Consider the following 20,458-nt stretch of genomic DNA (forward strand, 5'->3'; position numbering starts at 1 on the left):
CCAGCTCCCTGCTGCGGTGCAGCCTTGGGAAAGTTATTCTGCCCCTCCCACCTTCACGTGTAACATGAGAAGACTGGGTGACCTCTAAGGCCCTTTTCTTTTCAGCTCTGGGGCATTTTTTTTTTTTTTTTAAGACAGAGTCTTGCTGTGTTGCTCTGGCTGGAGTGCAGTGGCATGATCACGGCTCACAGCAGCCTTGACCTTCTGAGCTGAAGTGATCTCACTTTAGCCCGCCCTTGAGTACAACACCATACTCAGCTAATTTTAATTTTTTCTTTGTAGAAACAAGGTCTCACTATATCACCCAGGCTGGTCTTGAACTCTGGGGCTCAACCGATCCTCCCATCTCAGTCTCCCACATTTCTGGGATTACAGGCATGAGCCACCACATCTGGCCTTAGCTCTGCAATTGTATGATCACTGTCTTAGTCCATTCGGCATGCTATCACAAAATATCTAAGACTGGGTAATTTATAAACAACAGAAATTTATTGCTAATAGTTCTGGAGGCTGGGAAGTCCAAGGTCACGGTGCCAGCAGATTCCCCGTCTGGTGAGGGCCCATTCCTCATAGATGTCTCCTTCTATGTGTCCTCACATGGTGGAAGGGGCGAACAAGCTCCCTCAGACCTCTTTTCTACGAGCACTGATCCCACTCATAAGGGCAGAGCCTTCATGACCTAGTCACTTCCCAAAAGCCCTGCTCCTTGTCACCACATTGGAGACTGGGTTTTGACACATGAATTTTGGGGAGACACAAACATTCAGACCATAGTAATTGCCCATATTATTGTCATAGGACGAGCCGCAGACAAAACTCCTCAGACACCGAGTTAAAGAAGGAAGGGGTTTATTTGGCCGGGGACATCGGCAAGACTCCTGTCTCAAGGGCCAAGCTCCCCGAGTGAGCAATTCCTGTCCCTTTTAAGGGCTCACAACTCTAAGGGGGTGTGTGTGAGAGGGTCGTGATTGATTGATCAAGCAGCGGGTACATGACTGGGGGCTGCATGCACTGGTAATTAGATAGGAACAAAACAGGATAGGGATTTTCACAGTGCTTTTCTATACAATGTCTGTAATCTATAGATAACATAACCGATTAGGTCAGGGGTCAATCTTTAACTACCAGGCCCAGGGTGTAGTGCTGGCTGTCTGCTTGTGGATTTCATTTCTGCCTTTTAGTTTTTACTTTTTCTTTCTTTGGAGGCAGAAATTGGGCATAAGACAATATGAGGGGTGGTCTCTTCCCTTATTATTAATTACCTCCCTCCAGCACTCTTGGAGTGGATGACTCAGCAGTCTGATCGTTTTGTTGTTTTTAAGGAAGCTTGATCTTGTGCCATCATGTGTAGCAAGTATATGTTCAATAGTTGAACAAGCTGACTGTCCTGACCCAGCTGGAGTTAGGCTGAAACTGACTGGATTTCTTCATGCTGTCCTCTTTCAGGGAAGTGGCACAGCACCAGCTAGGCAGAGACGCCCCAGGCCATGTCAGAGCTTTGAGTGAGGCCTGGTAACAGGGAGGCGCTGTCACCTACTGGCCTTGCCAATCCAGTTCCAAGATGCTGAGCCTGAAGCTTCCCAGGCTGTTTAGCATAGACCAGATACCCCAGGTATGTGCTCTATTGATTATGATGGTTCATTTCCAGAGTGTGACCAGGGCTTGGCCTCTGTAACGGGGGACTGTTGTCTTCACCTAGTCTGTTCTGTACAGGCCCATTCCCTTCAAGAACCCCCTCCCACACTTCCTTGGGGGATATTACAGCCTCCTACTTCCCCCACCTACCTTGAAACGGAAGTATTCCCAAAGTTGTTTAAGTTGTAACCCTTCCTTGCAACATCTGTGTTTTATCCAGAAGCAAAGTCATTACTAAGATTCAACCTGAAGAGAGCAGCAGCCGGCTGGGTAGGAAGTTTATTTTTTAGGCCCCTCCTATGGGTGCTTGAAAGCAGGCTATGGGCAAAGGCACACCAGGTCATGGCTTTGCTCATCCCTGTTACTTGCGGGATGCCCAGGCCAGGCCTTCCCTGGGGCGATGGGGAGGGTTGTTGAATGAGCCTTAGCATTGCCTTTTAGTGGACTCATGGGCCTCGGAGCTCACAGGCAGGTATCCTGAAATATGTGAGACTCACTGATGATTTGCTTTAGTAAGCCATAGGTGAGCCTGGTTTTGTGCTACAGAGAACTGGTGCACTTCCTCCTTCTCTTGCAAAGGAAACATCATTGTGTTGCACCCCTTTGTTGATGTCAAATTTCCTTCCTTTTTGACTAAGAAGAGTGGGTGTCATTTCATGGTGGGAAGTTTCATTGGGAAGATGTGACAGAGTGGAGGAGAGTTCTACTTGGCTGATTGCCAAGCACTTATGACTTGCCCCAGAAAAATAATTTCGAAATAAACTCAACATCACCAATGGAAGGTTGAGGGGGAAACTGCCAAACCCTACAACATCACCAATGGAAGGTTGAGGGGGAAACTGCCAAACCCTAACCCTAAAAGCCTGTGAAGCCAGGTGATTCCAGGAAGATGGCATGGGAGAAAACCATAAGTGATGCAGAGCTGTTTGGTGGGGTGAGCTGAGGAATGTGGCAAGTAATAGGCAAGCTACACGTGTGGCTGGCTCCCATGACACTGGGCAGAGCGCCTGCCTCTGTTCTCACAGGGCCATCACCTTCTCCTCTTGGTGTACTTCGCTGGTTGGTTCTACCCATAGAGCATTAGCAGCTGTGATTAGTGGGAACACAGTGTGATTCTTGAATTTATTTACTCATGAAATTTGTATTGACTGCCTACTATGTGCAAGTGATTCAGAGAATAATTACATACAAATCCTGTCCTTGCGTGACTCATATGTTGGTCAGGAAGATTTTTAAATGTGCATGAGAAATTCTGTCCTAAAGTGGGTTAAGGTCTATCTTAAGACAGGGTGATTGTTTCAGAGAAGGGATTGGTCACTTCCATCATGGGGGAGTGTATTAGTCCATTCTCACACTGCTATAAAGAACTGCCTGAGACCTGGTAATTTATAAAGAAAAGAGGTCTAATTTACTCACAGTTCTTCATGGCTGGGGAGGCCTCAGGTAACTTACAGTCATGAGGGAAGAGGCATGTCTTACATGGCAGCAGGTGAGAGAGAGCATGATGTGAAGGAGGAACTGTCCGACACTTATAAAACCATCAGATCTTGAGAGAACTCATTCACAGTTTGGGGGACAACACCCCCATGATCCAATCACCTCCCAGCAGGTTCCTCCCTTGACACGTAGGGATTATAGGGATTACAATTTCAGATGAGATTTGAATGGGGACACAGAGCCAAATTATATCAGGGAGGAAGTGATCAGGGAAGGCTTCATGAAGGGGGTGATCTGTAAGACAGATTTTGAGGGGTGGACAGGATTGTGGAGGTGGGGAGAGCATTCCAGGTGGAAGGAGCAGTGTGAGCAAAGGCCTAGAGATGGGAGATCATGGGGCAGGTGGTGATGGCAGGGGGACTGGGGAGCCTCTTGGGGGTAGAGGTTATGGGAGCCCCCTTAGATATCTTTCTGGACATTTTGGTCAGGGTTGGATTCAGAGTATGTCCGCAGGAAAGAAATGAAAGGGGCAGAGCAGTATCAATAGGTCCTTTGGGTAACCTGCTGGGAATCTGAATGTATGGAGATTCTGAATGTCAGGGCTGGACAACCCCGGCAGAGGCTAAGGGAGAAAGATGAACATGTCCTCTCTGTCCAGTTTTTCATAAGTTAGAGGATGATAATATCTTTTAGTGAAATGGCACTAGCTAGAGGCAGAAGACCAACATCACACTTTGCAGCCACCGTTTGCTTCAAAATCTTCCTTGGGCTCCAGCATCCACTATTGGGTTTTTTGGGCATTATGCCCAGGGTTCATGAAGCCATAGAGAAAATAGAGTGGCTCTGCCTGCCTGAAGGGTGGTTTTACCTGAGGATTTGGGGACAAAGACATTTATTAGTATTAAAACAGATGCACAGGTATTAAAAATGGAATGCACAATTTACATGAATATTTAAAATAGGATACTTCATACAATTGTTAAAGCTTACCTTTGGTGGGATCTGTGGGTCCCAATACTTGGTTTTTAGAGTGGCCGCAAGCAAGATAATCTCTCTACCTCAGCTTTTGCTTCTGTAAAATGGGAATGACAATAGTATCTGCCTTCTGGGGTTGTGAGAATTAAATGAGATAACCCAAGTGAAGTGCCTGGCATGTGGTGAACAATTAGTAATGTTGGTTGTCATTATTATCATTCTTTCCTAGGCTCTTTAGGGCACTTTGAGGGGTAGAGCATGCTGGCAGGAGACCTCAGAGGCCCTATCCATAGACTCGAACCCCGGCTCCCCCGCCTGCTGTTCACCATCTTTACCAGCCTTATCCTTCCCCACCTCTTCCACCACGTCCCATCCACAGACGCTCTTCTCTTTATTCTCCCCAGCAGATGCAACCTTCACTTGTCTTGCTTTCTGTTTGAAGAAGGCTTTCCTCTCCCCAACCTTTGCTCCCCCTTTCTGGCTTCCTTTTTTGTGGAGTGGCAGGTGCCTGCTCCCTTCCCCGAGCTCCTTCAGCTGTTGGTTGTACCTCTACAAGCTGCTCTGTACAGCTGCCTCTCCTTTTGTATATCAGCCAGCTATGTGACCTGGGCCACTTCACTACCCTGTCTGGGCCTCAGCCATCTATAGGGAATGGTGTGCCCACCTCTCTGCATCATCAGAGTTGTAATCCTGGCTCATTCTTGGTGCATTCCTGGCTGATAGATTGTTCATGGAAAAGGGCAGTTTCTCTCGTCCCTCAGAAGGCAGAATTTGTGTGTATGCCTCATAATATTTAATCTCCCTTGTGTCCAAAACTAAGCCTGGGTTCATCAGAGGGTCACTAAAGATGTGAACAAAACCTCAAGGAATGGAATAATTATCTAGATGTTGATTCTTACACAGACCCCTTTAGAGACAAAACAGAGAGGCCTAGAAAAAAGACAACAAGTTCATATGCAACATGGCATGACACTTTGCCAGGAAACAAGAACATCGAGTGTCAAATTGCTAATCTTTTTTTTTTTTTTTTTTTTTTTTTTGAGACAGAGTCTTGCTCTGTCACCCAGGCTGGAGTGCAGTGGCACTATCATGACTTACTGCAACCTCCACCTCCCAGGTTCAAGCGATTCTCCTTCTCCTGCCTCAACCTCCCAAGTAGCTGGGACTACAGGTGCACGCCACCACGCCTGGCTAATTTTTGCATTTTCAGTAACAACAGGGTTTCACCATGTTGGCCAGGCTGAGTCTCAAACTCCTGACCTCAAGTGATCCGCCCACCTCAGCTTCCCAAAGTTCTGGGATTACAAGCGTGAGCCACCGCACCCAGACAAATTGCTAAATTTTAAATAACTACAGCCTTGACTCACAGGCTACAGGTAAACACATCCCATAGTCCCAGATGCCTTAGTTTAGGGGCATGGACAGGAGGATTCCCTGAGGCAGTGGTCTACACAGAGAGGAAAAGGAACGCCATTTCCCGACTTGCACTGCAGCTCTGCCACACAGTCATAAACTTAGTCTCAGTGTTCTTATCTGTGAAATGGAAGTGACTCCTGTTAAGTCAGTCTCACAGGGCAATTGTGAAGATCCAATAAAAATGAAATAGAACAGTGGGATTATTATGAACGACGGAAGCACAGCCAGATCAGCGGCTGGCATAGGTGTTTGGTAGGTGGGCTCAGGCACTGGGAACAAGCAGCCATCTCAATGGGTAAATGGTTTCTCCAGCCCAGTGCTATTCAGAGACAGTGCTTAGATCACCAATGTCAGGATTACCTGGTAACTTATTAAAATATGATAGGAGCAGAGTTTGGTGGGTCACACCTGTAATCCTAGCACTTTGGGATGCCGAGGTGGGTGATTTTAAGGCAATCACCATTCTGTCTCCAAAAACAAAACAAAACAAAACAAATATATATATATATATATATATAGAGAGAGAGAGAGAGAGAGAGAGAGAGAGAGAGTTGTGATAGCAGGCATCTTTGTATTGTTCTTGGTTTTAATGAAAAGAAATGCTTTTAACATTTCACTGTTTAGTATGTTTGCTGTGTGTGTGTGTGTGTGTGTGTGTGTGTGTGTACATAAGTAATCTTTTCATCTTTATCAGATTAAGGGTATCACTTTATATTCTAGTTTGCTAGGATTTTTTCCCTCATAATTTTTTTTTTCTTTTTTTTTTTGAGATGGAGTCTTGCTCTGTCACCCAGGCTGGAGTGCAGTGGCAAGATCTCAGCTCACTGCAACCTCCGCCTCCCAGGTTCAAGCAATTCTCTGCCTCAGCCTCCCAAGTAGCTGGGATCACAGGTGCCTGCCACCACACCAAGCTAGTTTTTGTATTTTTAGTAGAGATGGGGTTTCTCTATCTTGGCCAGGCTGGTCTTGAACCCCTGACCTCGTGATTCACCTGCCTCAGCCTCCCAAAGTGCTGGGATTACAGGCATGAGCCACCGCGTCTGGCCTTCCCTTATGAATTTCATTTTATTTTATTTTATTTTATTTAGAGACACAGTCTTGCTTTGTCACCCAGGCAGGAGTGCAGTGGCGCAATCTCGGCTCACTGCAACCTCCGCCTCCCAGGTTCAAGTGATTTTCATGCCTCAGCCTTCCAAGTAGCTGGGACTACAGGCAAGTGCCACCATCCCTGGCTAATTTTTGTATTTTTTAGTAGAGATGGGGTTTCATCATGTTGGCCAGGCTGGTCTCAAACTCCTGACCTCAGGTGATCCACCTGCCTCAACCTCCCAAAGTGCTGGGATTACAGGTGTGAGCCACCGTGCCCAGCCTCCTTTATGAATTTTATAGAACTCTTTTTTCCTATCATTATCTTTTGAGATGATCATATATGATTCATTTAATTTGTTAATGTGGTGATACATTGATTGATTTACTAATGTTAAACAATTTTTTGTTTTTGGTTTAAATACAGCTTGATTATGATGCAATATCTCTTTAATCTATTGCTAGAGTCAGTTAGCTAATATTTTATTCAGGATCTTTAAGTCTATTTAATGAGTTGGCCTATAATGTTTTCTTCTTATGCTGTCCTTGCCTGGACTTGGTATTCAGGTTACGCCAACCACAAGTGAGTTGGAGATTGCTGCCTATTTATTCTATGGGGAAAAATATCTAATATTAGAATTATACATTCCCGAGTGGTTGGTAGAATTTATCTGTGAAATTACCTGGGTGGAGCCACCATATTGCCCAACTCTAAGGGGGCACCATTTCCCTTTTAGTCTACGTGAATGGCAACCTCTGGAGTTGCGCAGGGAACAACTTGGCCCTACAGCTGAATTTTCTTGATGGAAAGATTTTTTATAACAGCCTTGTTGAGATACAATTCACATATAAAATCCACCCTGTAAAAGTGCACAATTCAGTGAGTTTTAGTATGTTGAACACAGAGTATATTGCACAAAACCATCACCGTGATCACCAGTTTTTAGAGCATTTTCATCACCCCAGAGAGAACTGCACCCGTTAGCAGCTATTTTCTATCCCCTCAGTTCCTGGCAATCACCTAACCTACTTTCTGTCTGTATAGATTTGCCTATTGTGGATATCTCCCACAAATGGGATTGTGCAAATATGTGGCCTTTTCTGACTGCCTTCTTTCACTTAGCAGGATGTTTTCAAGGTTCATCTACGCTGTAGCATCTATCTATCAGTACTTTGTTTTCATGAACAAATCATAGTCTATTGAATGGATATACCATAGTTTGTTTATCCATTCATTAGTTGATGAACAGGTGAATTGTTACTATTTTTCGGCTATTATAAATATACCACTGCGAACATTTGTGTGCAAGTCATTTAGGTGGACAAGTTGTCAGTCTCTTTGGTGTACAACCCAGGAGTGGAGTTGCTGGATCATATGGTAACTCTATGCTTCCAAGTATATGGAGTTTTTATACTATTGATTTAACATAATTGATCTTGGTCTGAAAATGCCCCCTGTATTATTCCAATCCTTGACGTTTGTTCAGACTAGCTTGATGGCCTAGCACATGAATAATTTTCATACATCTTCTAAGTGTGCCGATAAATAATGTATAGTCTCCAGTTGTTGGAGGAAGTATTCCATATTTGTCCATAAGATCAATTATCTTTATATTTTTACTAATTTTGTTCTACCTGATCTATGCATAATTGAGATGTGTTTAAAAATCTTCCGCTATGGTGGCAAATTTGTAAATTACTTCTTGTAAGCTAATTTTTGCTTTATGTATTTTGAGCCTGTGTTTTTTAGGTATATCCAAGTTTATAATTGTCCTATTTTCTATCTTCCCAATGATGCAAAGGTATGATTTTGTAGTGATTGTCTTTATATCTAGTAACGCTTTTTGCCTTGGAATGCATCTGATGTTAATATAAGTACTCTAGCTTTTGTTATCATTTGTTTGGCTTATCTCCTTCCTTTGACTTTCAGTCCTTCCCCATGATTATATTTTAACTGTGTCTTGTGTAAACAGCACATGGCGAGATTTGATTAGTTTGACAATATTTGTTTTTTAGCTGACAGTTTAGTCTACTTATATTTGTAATGATTACTGATATCCACATTTATTTTCATTGTCTTAAATGCTTTTGTCTTGTTTTCTCTATTTGTTCCTTGTTTCCCTTACTTTCTTTGGATTGAGTCTTTGGATTGAGTTTTACATTCCTCTTTTTTTTTCTTTTCATATGCTATTTTTCCCTTCCACCTGTTTTATAATTAATGTATTAGAAATATGCTCTATGTGGATTCGTTTAGTGATCACTTCAGCTATTTTAACATGAATAGCTGTACTAGACAGCGTCAGGCTATGCTGAGTTAAAAATTACCCCATATAGCTCAGTGACTTAACACAGCAAAGGTTATTTCACATCACGCTACATAGCTGAGTGGTCAGTGAGGGACTGGCAGCTACTCCCAGGCAGCCATCTCCCGGCTGCCCCCTCTGGAACGTGCAGCCTCCAAGGTCATCCCAGAAGGGGAAGCGAGGGTCTACAGCCATACCACCCTCAACACGCTTATCTTGCCTGATCTCAGAAACTAGGCAGGGCTGGGCCAGGTTCGAGCTTGGATGGGAGAAGGAGAAGAGAAAGTTAGTTTCCCTAGAAACAGACTTCGAGAAAAAGATTCGGGCACAGGAAGTTTATGGGGGAGTATTCTCAGGAACAAGCCCTACAAGGATGTGAAGGATGCAGGATTGTGCAGAAGGAGAAACTGCGTTAGAAACTTCCACCAGTCACTCAGGAGCTCTGGAGGTTAGTTGGCCTTTCAGAGTTGTCCCAAATGGGAAAAGGAGGCTAGGACCTTGATCCATCATCAGTGGATGTACGCAGCCCCTGGGGAGGAGTATAACTAGTGCCCGTTGGCCAAAAGCAATTCCCGTGGCAAAATGAGTGGCTCAGTTCTGAAGAGTCCTTCCGAAAGGTCCTTCAGAAATGTGTAGTGATATCTGCAAGAAGGCTTTCTGCTTTTTTTTTAGACCAAGTCTTGCTCTGTAGCCAAGGCTGCAGTGCAGTGGCGCTATCTTGGCTCACTGCAACCTCCGCCTCCCAGGTTCAAGCAATTCTCCTGCCTCAGCCTCCCATATACCTGGGATTACAGGCATGCACCACCACGCCTAATTTTTGTATTTTTAGCAAAGATGGGGTTTCACCATGTTGGCCAGGCTGGTCTCGAACTCCTGACCACAGGTGATCTGCCTGCCTCGGCCTCCCAAAGTGCTGGAATTACAGGCATGAGCCACTGCGCCTCTGCTTTTAACTGTTCTGGCCTAGAAGTAACATTAACCGGAAATAGTCACATGGCCCCAACCTAACTTTGAGAAAGTCTGAGGAATGTAGGAAAGCACATGTAATATTTGGTGAACACCAACTGTCTACTTAACCTCTTGGATCTGAAGACTGATGACTCAATAATTCTAGAAATGTATCAGTTATTTCTTCAAATAGCACATCAAAACCATTTATGTTTTCTCCTTCTGGAGAAATGTTCTCTGTGTCTCTTATTAGCTTTTTCATATTTTCTATCTATTACTCTCTCTGGACTGCATTCTGGGTACTTTCTTTGGATCTTTCAGTTGACTAATTTTCTCTTCAGACAGGTCTAGTGTATTATTTATTCCTTTGATGTATTTTAAATTTCAATTATTATTTTTGAATTTATAAAAGTTATATTAGGCTCTTTTTTTTGAGACAGGGTCTTGCTCTGTCACCCAGGCTGGAGTGTCATGGTGCAATCATGGCTCACTGTAGCCTTAAACTCCTGGGCTCAAGTGACGCTCCTGCCTCAGCCTCCCTAGTAGCTGGAACTACAGCTGTGCTCCACCATACCCAGCTAATTTTTTAAAAAAATTTCGTAGAGATGAGTGTGTCTCACTGTGTGGCCTAAGCTGGTCTCAAACTCCTGGGCTCAAGCAATCCACCCACCACGGCCCCCAAAGTGTTGGCATTACAGGGTTGAGCCACTATGCCCAGCCTGTTCTTTTCAAATTGGCTTGTTTCCTGTTTATCGTTATTTCTTTAAATATATTAAACACAGTTATTTTATATTTTAATATTTGTTCTTTGATCTCTGTCTCTACCATCTACTGTTTCTGCTGTTTCTCACTCACGGTGTTTTCTTTCCTTATGTGTGCATGCCTGTGTTAAAGTAGAAATCCGGCTGGGTGTGGTGGCTCACTCCTGTAATCCCAACACTTTAGGAGGCCAAGGCAGGTGGATCACCTGAGGTCAGGAGTTCGAAACCAGCCTGACCAACATGGTGAAACCCTGTCTCTACTAAAAGTACAAAAATTAGCAGGGTGTGGTGGTGCGTGCCTGTAATCCCAGCTACTCAAGTGGCTGAGGCAGGAGAATAGCTGGAACTCAGGAGGCGGAGGTTGCAGTAAGCCAAGATCACACCATTGCACTTCAGCCTGGGTGACAGAGCAAGACTCTAACTCAAGTTAAAAAAAAAAAAAAAATAGAAATCCTTCAGAGAGGATTTGTGTTTGCTTTTGCTGCTTACCTGAGGGAACTACAAAATTTTAACCCCTTTCAATTTGTAATCACTTTAATTTTTTCACTTGAGATTTCCTGGACCACAAAAGTAGTAGGGGCATGGACCACAAACCTATATGAAGACTGGTTGATGGTTATGAATTTTGGGAGAGATTTTTTTTTTCAGAGAAACAACTTTCCTTATCGTCCTCTTCTGGCTGGTTGAATTTATTTCACACTCACTTATCTTTAGACTCCTAGCTTTATTGGCAAAGTCTCATATTAGATTCCCTGCCTTTGATGGGCCTTGGGTTTCATCTCTTGTTTACAAAATCTGGCAGCAGAGACTGATGGTGAATGCAGCTTACCTCACAGGGTTCCTGGTTTCCCTCTGTTTTGGGGCTTTGTGACTTCTTTACTTTTGTGTCATTTTGCTGATACACTGGCTTATGATGCATATTCCAGACAGCATATTAATTGCATTAATCAGAAAGATCCTTCATAACATCTAATCGACCATCATTCATCCAGAACCGGAGTCCCCCAGACATTCTTCCATGACACTTAGCATTTCTATAAAACATGTTTGTAGCAATCCTTAGTTCCACCAGCTGGGTGCTGTGAAGCACACAGGGGTTTTGCAATTTAAGACTAGGGCTTGCATCTTGGTTCTGCTATTTATTATGGCCTTGGGAACTTCATCTCACTGAACTTCAGTTTTCTTATTTGTAAAATGGGTCGACAGTCCCTACCTTGCCATGCTGTCATGATGATCAAATGAAACCAAATCTGCCCTTAACATACGCTAAGTCTGAATAAGGAGGACAAATGCAGGCCATAGGCTATATGTCTAAATACTTAAAAGTTATAAATGAAGCCAACAAACAGTTATGTAAAGTGGTTCTATTCTACCTTAACAAATCCCCTTTATTTTATTATTTATTTATTTATTTGTTTGTTTATTTTGAGACAGAGTTTCGCTCTTGTTGCCTAGGCTGGAGTGGAATGGCGCATTCTTGGCTCACTGCAACATCCGCCTCCCAGGTTCAAGCGATTCTCCTGCCTCAGCCTCCCGAGTAGCTGGGATTACAGGCACCTGCCACCATGCCTGGCTAATTTTTTCTATTTTTAGTAGAGACAGAGTTTCACCGTGTTAGCCAGGATGGTCTCAATCTCCTGACCTCAGGTGATCCACCTGCCTCGGCCTCCCAAAGTGCTGGGATTAAAGGCGTGAACCACTGTGCCAGGCCTGACAAATGCCCCTTTATAAGGACAGAAAAAGTGAAACTCTGATTTTTATATAGCTAAAGTCAGCAAAATATGAAAAAGAACTGAGTTTAATTATTATTGCACATGTCTAAATGTTACATTGATGAATTACTTATGTTTGAAAGAGTAATAAAACAAAAACATGCACAATTTATAAATTATTACATGTGTTTATTCTATATAATTTTATTTCTTCATTTCAGCAAAATTGAGTTACAGTGTTGTAATCTACATTATCATATAATTTGTGGTCTATTGACAATGATGTTAAATTAAACCACTATTCTGGAGTCATTGTAGTTCTTAGTTTTGTTTCTTAAATTAATTTCATTTGGGAGAAACTTCTGCTGAGATTCCATTCAGTTTTATTGAGGTAGAACAGCTGGAATTACAAAAAACAAAATTCTTAAGTCCACATTTTGAATCAGAAATGAATTATAAATTTTTTCTTTTTTTAATTGAAGCCAGTTTGAGCAAGAAAATTATAAATTTTTCTTTTTTTTTTATGAAGTATTTATTGATCATTCTTGGGTGTTTCTCGGAGAGGGGGATATGGCAGGGTCATAGGATAATAGTGGAGAGAAGGTCAGGAGATAAACACATGAACAAAGGTCTCTGGTTTTCCTAGGCAGAGGACCCTGCAGCCTTCTGCAGTGTTTGTGCCCCTGGGTACTTGAGATTAGGGAGTGGTGATGACTCTTAAAGAGCATGCTGCCTTGAAGCATCTGTTTAACAAAGCACATCTCCCACCGCCCTTAATCCATTTAACCCTGAGTTGACACAGCACATGTTTCAGAGAGCAGGGGGCTGGGGGCAAGGCCATAGATCAACAGCATCCCAAGGCAGAAGAATTTCTCCTAGTCAGAACAAAATGGAGTCTCCTATGCCCACCTCTTTCTACACAGACACAGCAACAATCTGATCTCTCCTTCCTTTCCCCACACTTCCCCCCCTTCTTTTCAACAAAACCGTCATCGTCCTCATGGCCCGCTCCCCATGGTCGCTGTCTCTTCGGAGCTGTTGGGTACACCTCCCAGACAGGGCGGCCGGTCAGAGGCGCTCCTCACCTCCCAGACAGGGCGGCCTGGCAGAGGCGCTCCTCTCCTCCCAGACGGGGCGGCCGGGCAGAGGCGCTCCTCACTTCCCAGACGGGGCCGCCCGGGCAGAGGCGCTCCTCGCTTCCCAGACGGGGCCGCCCGGGCAGAGGCGCTCCTCGCTTCCCAGACGGGGCCGCCCGGGCAGAGGCGCTCCTCGCTTCCCAGACGGGGCCGCCCGGGCAGAGGCGCTCCTCGCTTCCCAGACGGGGCCGCCCGGGCAGAGGCGCTCCTCGCTTCCCAGACGGGGCCGCCCGGGCAGAGGCGCTCCTCACATCCCAGACGGGGCGGCCAGGCAGAGGCGCTCCTCGCTTCCCAGACGGGGCCGCCCGGGCAGAGGCGCTCCTCACTTCCCAGACGGGGCGGCCGGGCAGAGGCGCTCCTCACATCCCAGACGGGGCGGCCGGGCAGAGGCGCTCCTCACTTCCTCCCAGACGGGGTGGCGGCCAGGCAGAGGCGCTCCTCACCTCCCAGACAGGGCGGCCGGGCAGAGGCGCTCCTTACTTCGCAGACTGGGCGGCCGGGCAGAGGCGCTCCTCACCTCCCAGACGGGGTAGCCAGGCAGAGGCGCTCCTCACTTCCCAGACGGTTGGCGGCCAGGCAGAGGCGCTCCTCACTTCCCAGATGGGGCAGCCAGGCAGAGGCGCTCCTCACCTCCCAGACGGGGCAGCCGGGCAGAGGTGCTCCTCACTTCCCAGACGGGGCAGCCGGGCAGAGGCACTCCTCACCTCCCAGACAGGGCAGCCGGGCAGAGGTGCTCCTCACTTCCCAGATGGGGCGGCCAGGCAGAGGCACTCCTCACTTCCCAGATGGGGCAGCCAGGCAGAGGCTCTCCTCACTTCCTCCCAGACGGGGTGGCGGCCAGGCAGAGGCGCTCCTCACCTCCCAGACGGGGCGGCCAGGCAGAGGCGCTCGTCACTTCCCAGACGGGGTGGCTGGGCGGAGGCGCTCCTCACCTCCCAGACGGGGCGGCCGAGCAGAGGCGCTCCTCACCTCCCAGACGGGGTGGCGGCCGGGCAGAGGCGCTCCTCACTTCCCAGACGGGGCGGCCGGGTAGAGGCGCTCCTCACTTCCCAGACGGGGAGGCCGGGCAGAGGGGTTCCTCACTTCCCAGACGGGGCGGCCGGGCAGAGGTGCTCCTCACTTCCCAGACGGGGCAGCCGGGCAGAGGCGCTCCTCACATCCCAGACGATGGGCGGCCGGGCAGAGACGTTCCTCACTTCCTATACGGGATGGCGGCCGGGCAGAGGCGCTCCTCACTTCCCAGATGGGGCGGCCGGGCAGAGGGGCTCCTCACATCCCAGACGATGGGCGGCCGGGCAGAGACGTTCCTCACTTCCTATACGGGATGGCGGCCGGGCAGAGGCGCTCCTCACTTCCCAGATGGGGCGGCCGGGCAGAGGGGCTCCTCACATCCCAGACGATGGGCGGCCAGGCAGAGACGCTCCTCACTTCCTAGACGGGGTGGCGGCGGGGCAGAGGCTGTAATCTTAGCACTTGAAGAGGCCAAGGCAGGAGGCTGGTAGGTGGAGGTTGTAGCCAGCCGAGATCACGCCACTGCACTCCAGCCTGAGCACCATTGAGCATTGAGTGAGCGAGACTCCGTCTGCAATCCCAGCACCTCGGGAGGCCGAGGCAGGCAGATCACTCGAGGCCAGGAGCTGGAGACCAGCCCGGTCAACAGGGCGAAACCCCGTCTCCACCAAAAACACAAAAACCATTCAGGCGTGGCGGCGCGCGCCTGCAATCCCAGGCACTCGCAGGCCGAGGCAGGAGAGTCACAGGAGCCCGAGGCAGGGAGGTTGCAGCAAGCCGAGATCACGGCAGTACAGTCCAGCTTCGGCAACAGAGGGAGACCGAAAAAAGAAGGAGAGGGAGACCGAAGAAAGGGGAGAAGGAGAGAGGGAGAGGGAGAGGGAGAGCGAGAGAGGGAGAGGGAGAGAGGGAGAGGGGGAGAGGGAGAGGGGGAGAGGGAGAGGGGGAGAGGGAGAGAGGGAGAGGGAGAGGGAGAGGGAGAGGGAGAGGCTAAATTTTTCATATGAAGTTCAAACATTGTAATGAGGCTGCAGCATATGATAATTATATTAAGCAGAAAATTATTAAATATTTTAATTCCATATAGATTACCATCTCATCCTGCTATATTTACTCCCTCAAAGTAATGTCTAGATTAGTATTCATCTATTTTCTTAAGAAAAATATATTATAAAGAGATAGTATAAAGAAAACTGAAAACAGTAGGGTTTTACTCAGTCAAAATTATACCTCAGTCTACAATGTCCAGGGAAATAATCCCTACAGAAATTAATTTCAGGATGATTTGTACGTGAATCTTCTCTTTCATAGTCCAGAGACATTTTTGTTTCCTTTTTTGGATTTTATCTTATTGGAATGTCACCTTTATTATGTATTTTACGTGTGACTCCTTTGGTTTAGAAAAGTCCTATACATATTTAAAATAATAAATACGTATTTTTAATCCCTTTAAAAATGGAATAGCCAAACCTAGATTTTTTTGTAGGCTTTTGCTAACACTATCTCGTAACAAATATCAGTTGAGAGCTCAAATTCAAAATTAATGTTATTTCCCACTAAAAATATAATTTTCTGTTGCACTGATTTCTTCCCATCATCCTATATCTTACCTAAATTAAATCTAAGCGTTTAACAGCATGGATTTGTTATTCCCATTGTGTGAATGAGAGTAGTTAAGGTCAAATTTGGTATGCGTTTCAGCAAGATGTCCCATTTGGGAGAAGATTCAGAGAATGTCATATATAATCTTTGAACTATTCCATGGAAAATCTAATTGAGAGCCTAATCAATTTTAGTAAGCAATTCAAGCCATGTGCTACCATACCCAGCACTAAGAATACTTTCAAGCCACCTTACATGTTTGGCCAGAAGAAATCTACCATTGTCTTCTGTAAATATTGTGCTGCCCCTAAAAAAAGCATTCTTTGGCCAGGCGCGGTGGCTCACGCCTGTAATCTCAGCACTTTGGGAAACCAGCACAGGTGGATCACTTGAGGTCAGGAGTTTGAGACCAGCCTGGCCAACATGGTGAAACCCCGTCTCTACTAAAAACACAAAATTCGCTGGGTGTTGTGGCACATGCCTGTAATCCCAGCTACTCAGGAGGATGAGGCAGGAGAATCACTTGAATTCAGGAGACAGATGTTGCAGTGAGCCAGGATTGTGCCACTGCACTCCAGCCTGGGTGACAGAGTGAGACTCTGTCTCAAAAAACAAAACAAAACAAAACAAAACAAAACAAAAAGCATTCTTATGCTTGACTGAATATTGAACACATTATTTTTTGAAAACCATCACACCACTGTTGTAAGTTGGCATTTTCCTGGAATTGTTTCATACCAGCAATGGCTGGCTATTAATTCAGCCTATTTAAAGTTCTAGTAATTGCCTGTGTGTTGTTTGTAAGCGATGTTTTATGTTCTTTTAATTGAGAGCCCAATCAATTCTCCTAGTAAGCAATTCAAACCACATGCCACCATACTTAGCACTAAGAATACTTCTGGATTTTTGGTCAAATTCTGAACTTGCATTAGTTTTCTGTTGCTGCTGTAACAAATTACCACAAACTTAGTGGCTGAAAAAACAAACAAATATATGATCTTACAGTCCTGTAGGTTACAAGTCTGACATGGGGTTCACCGGGTAAAATCTAGGCTTTGGTGGATGCTGTTGGGGAGAATGTTTTCTTACCTTTCCAGCTCCTAGAGGCTGCCTGCTCTCCTTGGCTCCTGGTCCCTTCCTCCGTCTTCACATCAGCAATGTTGCATCTCTCTGACCTTATTCCGTAGTCACTTTTTCCTCTGAGTCTCTTCTTCTGCCTCCGTCTTCCATTTTTAAGGACCTTTTGATTATACTGGGCCCACCTCGGTAACCAGAGAATCTTCCTATTTTAAGGTCCCTGGATTAGCAACTTTAATTTCACCTGGGACATTACTGCCCCTTTGCTGTGTAACCTAATATATTCACTGGTTCTGGCAATTAAGACGTGAACATCTTTGGGGAGCCATTATTCTGCCTACTGCAGACTTAGCAACCATGTTATATACTATTATCACAAGCTTGCCTATGGCAGCTTTTGAAATCAATGCCTAAAACTGAAAATAGTTTTTCTACTTCTTAAATCAAAGACTGCATTTTTACAACAAATGTAAAACCAGCAGAATTGCTCTGTTATTTCAACTTTCTTACTTTCTTCTGCTGTAGATCAATACTGTCTATAATGCTAGTCATTCAATGGGACTTTTCTTCTCTAGCACACAGTACCTGAGTTCTATTTACTTTTCTTTTTTTGAGACAGAGTCTCGCTTTGTTGACCAGGCTGGAGTGCAACGGCACGATCTCGGCTTACTGCAACCTCTGCCTCCCAAGTTCAAGTGATTCTTCTGCTTCAGCCTCCAGAGTAGCTGGGACTACAGACACATGCTACCATGTCCCACTAATTTTTGTAGTTTTAGTAGAGATGGGGTTTCACCATGTTGGCCAGGCTGGTCTCGAACTCCTGACCTCAAGTGATCTGCCCACCTCAGTCTCCCAAATTGCTGAGATTACAGGTGTGAGCCACCGTACCCAGTGCTATTTACTTTTTAAAAACATTTTGTGTATCTTTTTTTACTTTATTGTCCATTAAATTATTAATATTCTTTGGTTCCCCCTTCCCTGATATTGATCATTTATTTCATTACTTTTTATCTGTCTTACATGTTCAGCCAGAAGAGACTTACCATTGTCTTCTGTAAATATTATACTGCATGTACGAAAAGCATTCTTATGCTTGACTGAATATTGGACATGTATTTTTAAAAAACATCACAACAATGTTGTAAATTGGCATTTTCTTGTAATTGTTTCATATCAACAATGGTTGGGTATTAATTCAGCCTATTTAAAGTTCTAGTAATTGCATGTGTGTGGTGTGCAATTGTTGTTTTATGCTCTTTTAATTGAGAGCCTAAGTATTTCTGTCCTATGGGAACTAAGCATGGTCCTGCAAGGGATGTGGCATACTGTCCAACCTAGAGCCTGGTGCACCGCAGGTACCCAGCAAATGATAGGTTATAATTGCTGCAGCAAGGCTGGGCACAGTGGCTCACGCCTGTAATCCCAGCACTTTGGGAGGCCAAGGCAGGTGGATCACCTGAGGTCAGGGGTTCGAGACCAGCCTGACCAACATGTTGAAACCCTATCTCTACTAAAAATACAAAAATTTAGCTGGGCATGGTGGCAGGTGCCTGTAATCCCAGCTACTCAGGAGGCTGAGGCATGAGAATCACTTGAACCTAGGAGGCAGAGCTTGCAGGGAGCCGAGATCGCGCCACTGCACTCCAGCCTGGTCAACAGAGTGAGACCCTGTCTCAATAATAATAATGATAATTGCTGCATCAATGCATGGCCTCCCCCTTTTCCTTCCCATTCTTCCCCTGCCCTCTGCCAGCAAACACCTCATCAGACTCCCCACTAGCCTCTAACTATTCCCTGTCCTGGCTTTCCCTGTCACTGTATCCCTCTTACATACAAAGAACTTCCTCTTCTGTAGGGAACTGGATTCTGGGCAGGGAGGTGACAGCACGATGCTGGGGTGGGAGTCTGGCTTTGAAGCCAGAGGCAGTTGCAGCATCAGCAGGCCCTGGGAGCTGGTTAGAACTGCAGACTCTCGCCCCAGCCACCACACTGCAAGTAAGGTGCCCAGGTGATCTGCACACACTTGCAGAAGAAAGTTTGAGAGGCACTGGCTTGCACCACCTCACCGCTTATATTAGTTTGCTAGGGCTGCCATAACAAAATACCACAGACTGAGTAGTCTAAACAACAGAAAGTTATTTTCTTGCAGTTCCAGAGACTGAAAGGTGTTCAAGATCAAGGTTTGGACAGGGGCGGTTTCCTCCGAAGCCTCTCTCCTTGGCTTACAGATGGCCAGTCTCTTGCTGCCTCTGCACAAGGTCACCACTCTGTGGGTGCTCATCCCTGGTGTCTCTCTGTGAATTCAAATTTCCCCTTCTTGTGAGGGACACCAGGCATATTGGATTAGGACCCACCCTAATGGCCTCTTGAAAGACCTATCTCTGAATGCAGTTGCATCCGAGGTCCTGAGGGTTAGGACTTTAACTTAACAGATGAATTTTGGGAGGGACACAGTTCCCTCCCAGATTTAGTTCATAATGGCACTTCAATGAAGAAGAATCTAAGGCTCAGAGAAGTATGTCACAGTCCAAAATCACAGTACAGGCCAGGGGATAAGGGTTTTATCTCTCGACAGAGCCCTCCCCAGGGGGAACAATGAAGGACAGTGCACAAGAGGACAGGGAATGGAGTGTGCTGTCTGCATTGAGGTTTCAGCTTTGCTTCCGTTACTTTTGAGAACTTGAATAAATGCCCTAACCTCTCCAGGCCTCGGTTTCCTTTTCTGTGAAATGGGGACAATAAAAGGCTCTTCCTCACAAGCTGGTTGTGAGGATTCCATGAGCAGCAATTGCAGAATTCATGTGAATAGCGCCTGAGGCCCCCTGATCCCACTCTGCCTCTTCTTTTTCCCTGCTATCCAAATCTGCCCTTATTTACAGCTAGCCAAAAATGCCGAGTGATTTTCCCCAGGTGGTTTGCAGTTTAATAGCTAGAAAAACCAAAGGCTTGAAACTGTCATGGTGGAATTGTAGGCATCGGCTAGCAGGTGCATGCAAGCCTTGGCCATGCAAGAAGGCTTTCCTGGATGCTGAGCCTGAGGCAGGAACTGAAAGGGAAAACTTGCTGATGTGCCCTTCTGCTCCTAGTTCCTGGAGGTTCTCACTTCTAAATAGTAGGCTGCATATGATTTGATTTCATTTCACTCTAAATTGCTCAGCCTGCAACTAGGGGTGCAAGGTGGAGTCCTACAAATCAATTCTGCTGTGCAAATAAGCAGGCACCTGCTTACTTGGGGGTGCTTAGAAATGAGGCTAAGCTACGAAGTATTGAGGAAATGACTGCAGTTTTCCTTTGGGGTCAAACTGGGTTTGGAATACAAAATTGTTTTCAAATATTTAGTTTGTCCTTTCAATGTACGT

The 20,458-nt window shown here is 45.8% G+C and overlaps 1 protein-coding gene across 1 annotated transcript in view; it reads left to right on the top strand.

The window, feature by feature from the left end:
• Nucleotides 1–20,458, top strand: part of PAQR5 (progestin and adipoQ receptor family member 5) — a 110,660-nt gene that overhangs the window by 58,973 nt on the left and 31,229 nt on the right.

This window comes from Pongo abelii, chromosome 16, assembly GCF_028885655.2.
Source record: "Pongo abelii isolate AG06213 chromosome 16, NHGRI_mPonAbe1-v2.0_pri, whole genome shotgun sequence".
Classification (NCBI taxonomy): domain Eukaryota; kingdom Metazoa; phylum Chordata; class Mammalia; order Primates; family Hominidae; genus Pongo; species Pongo abelii.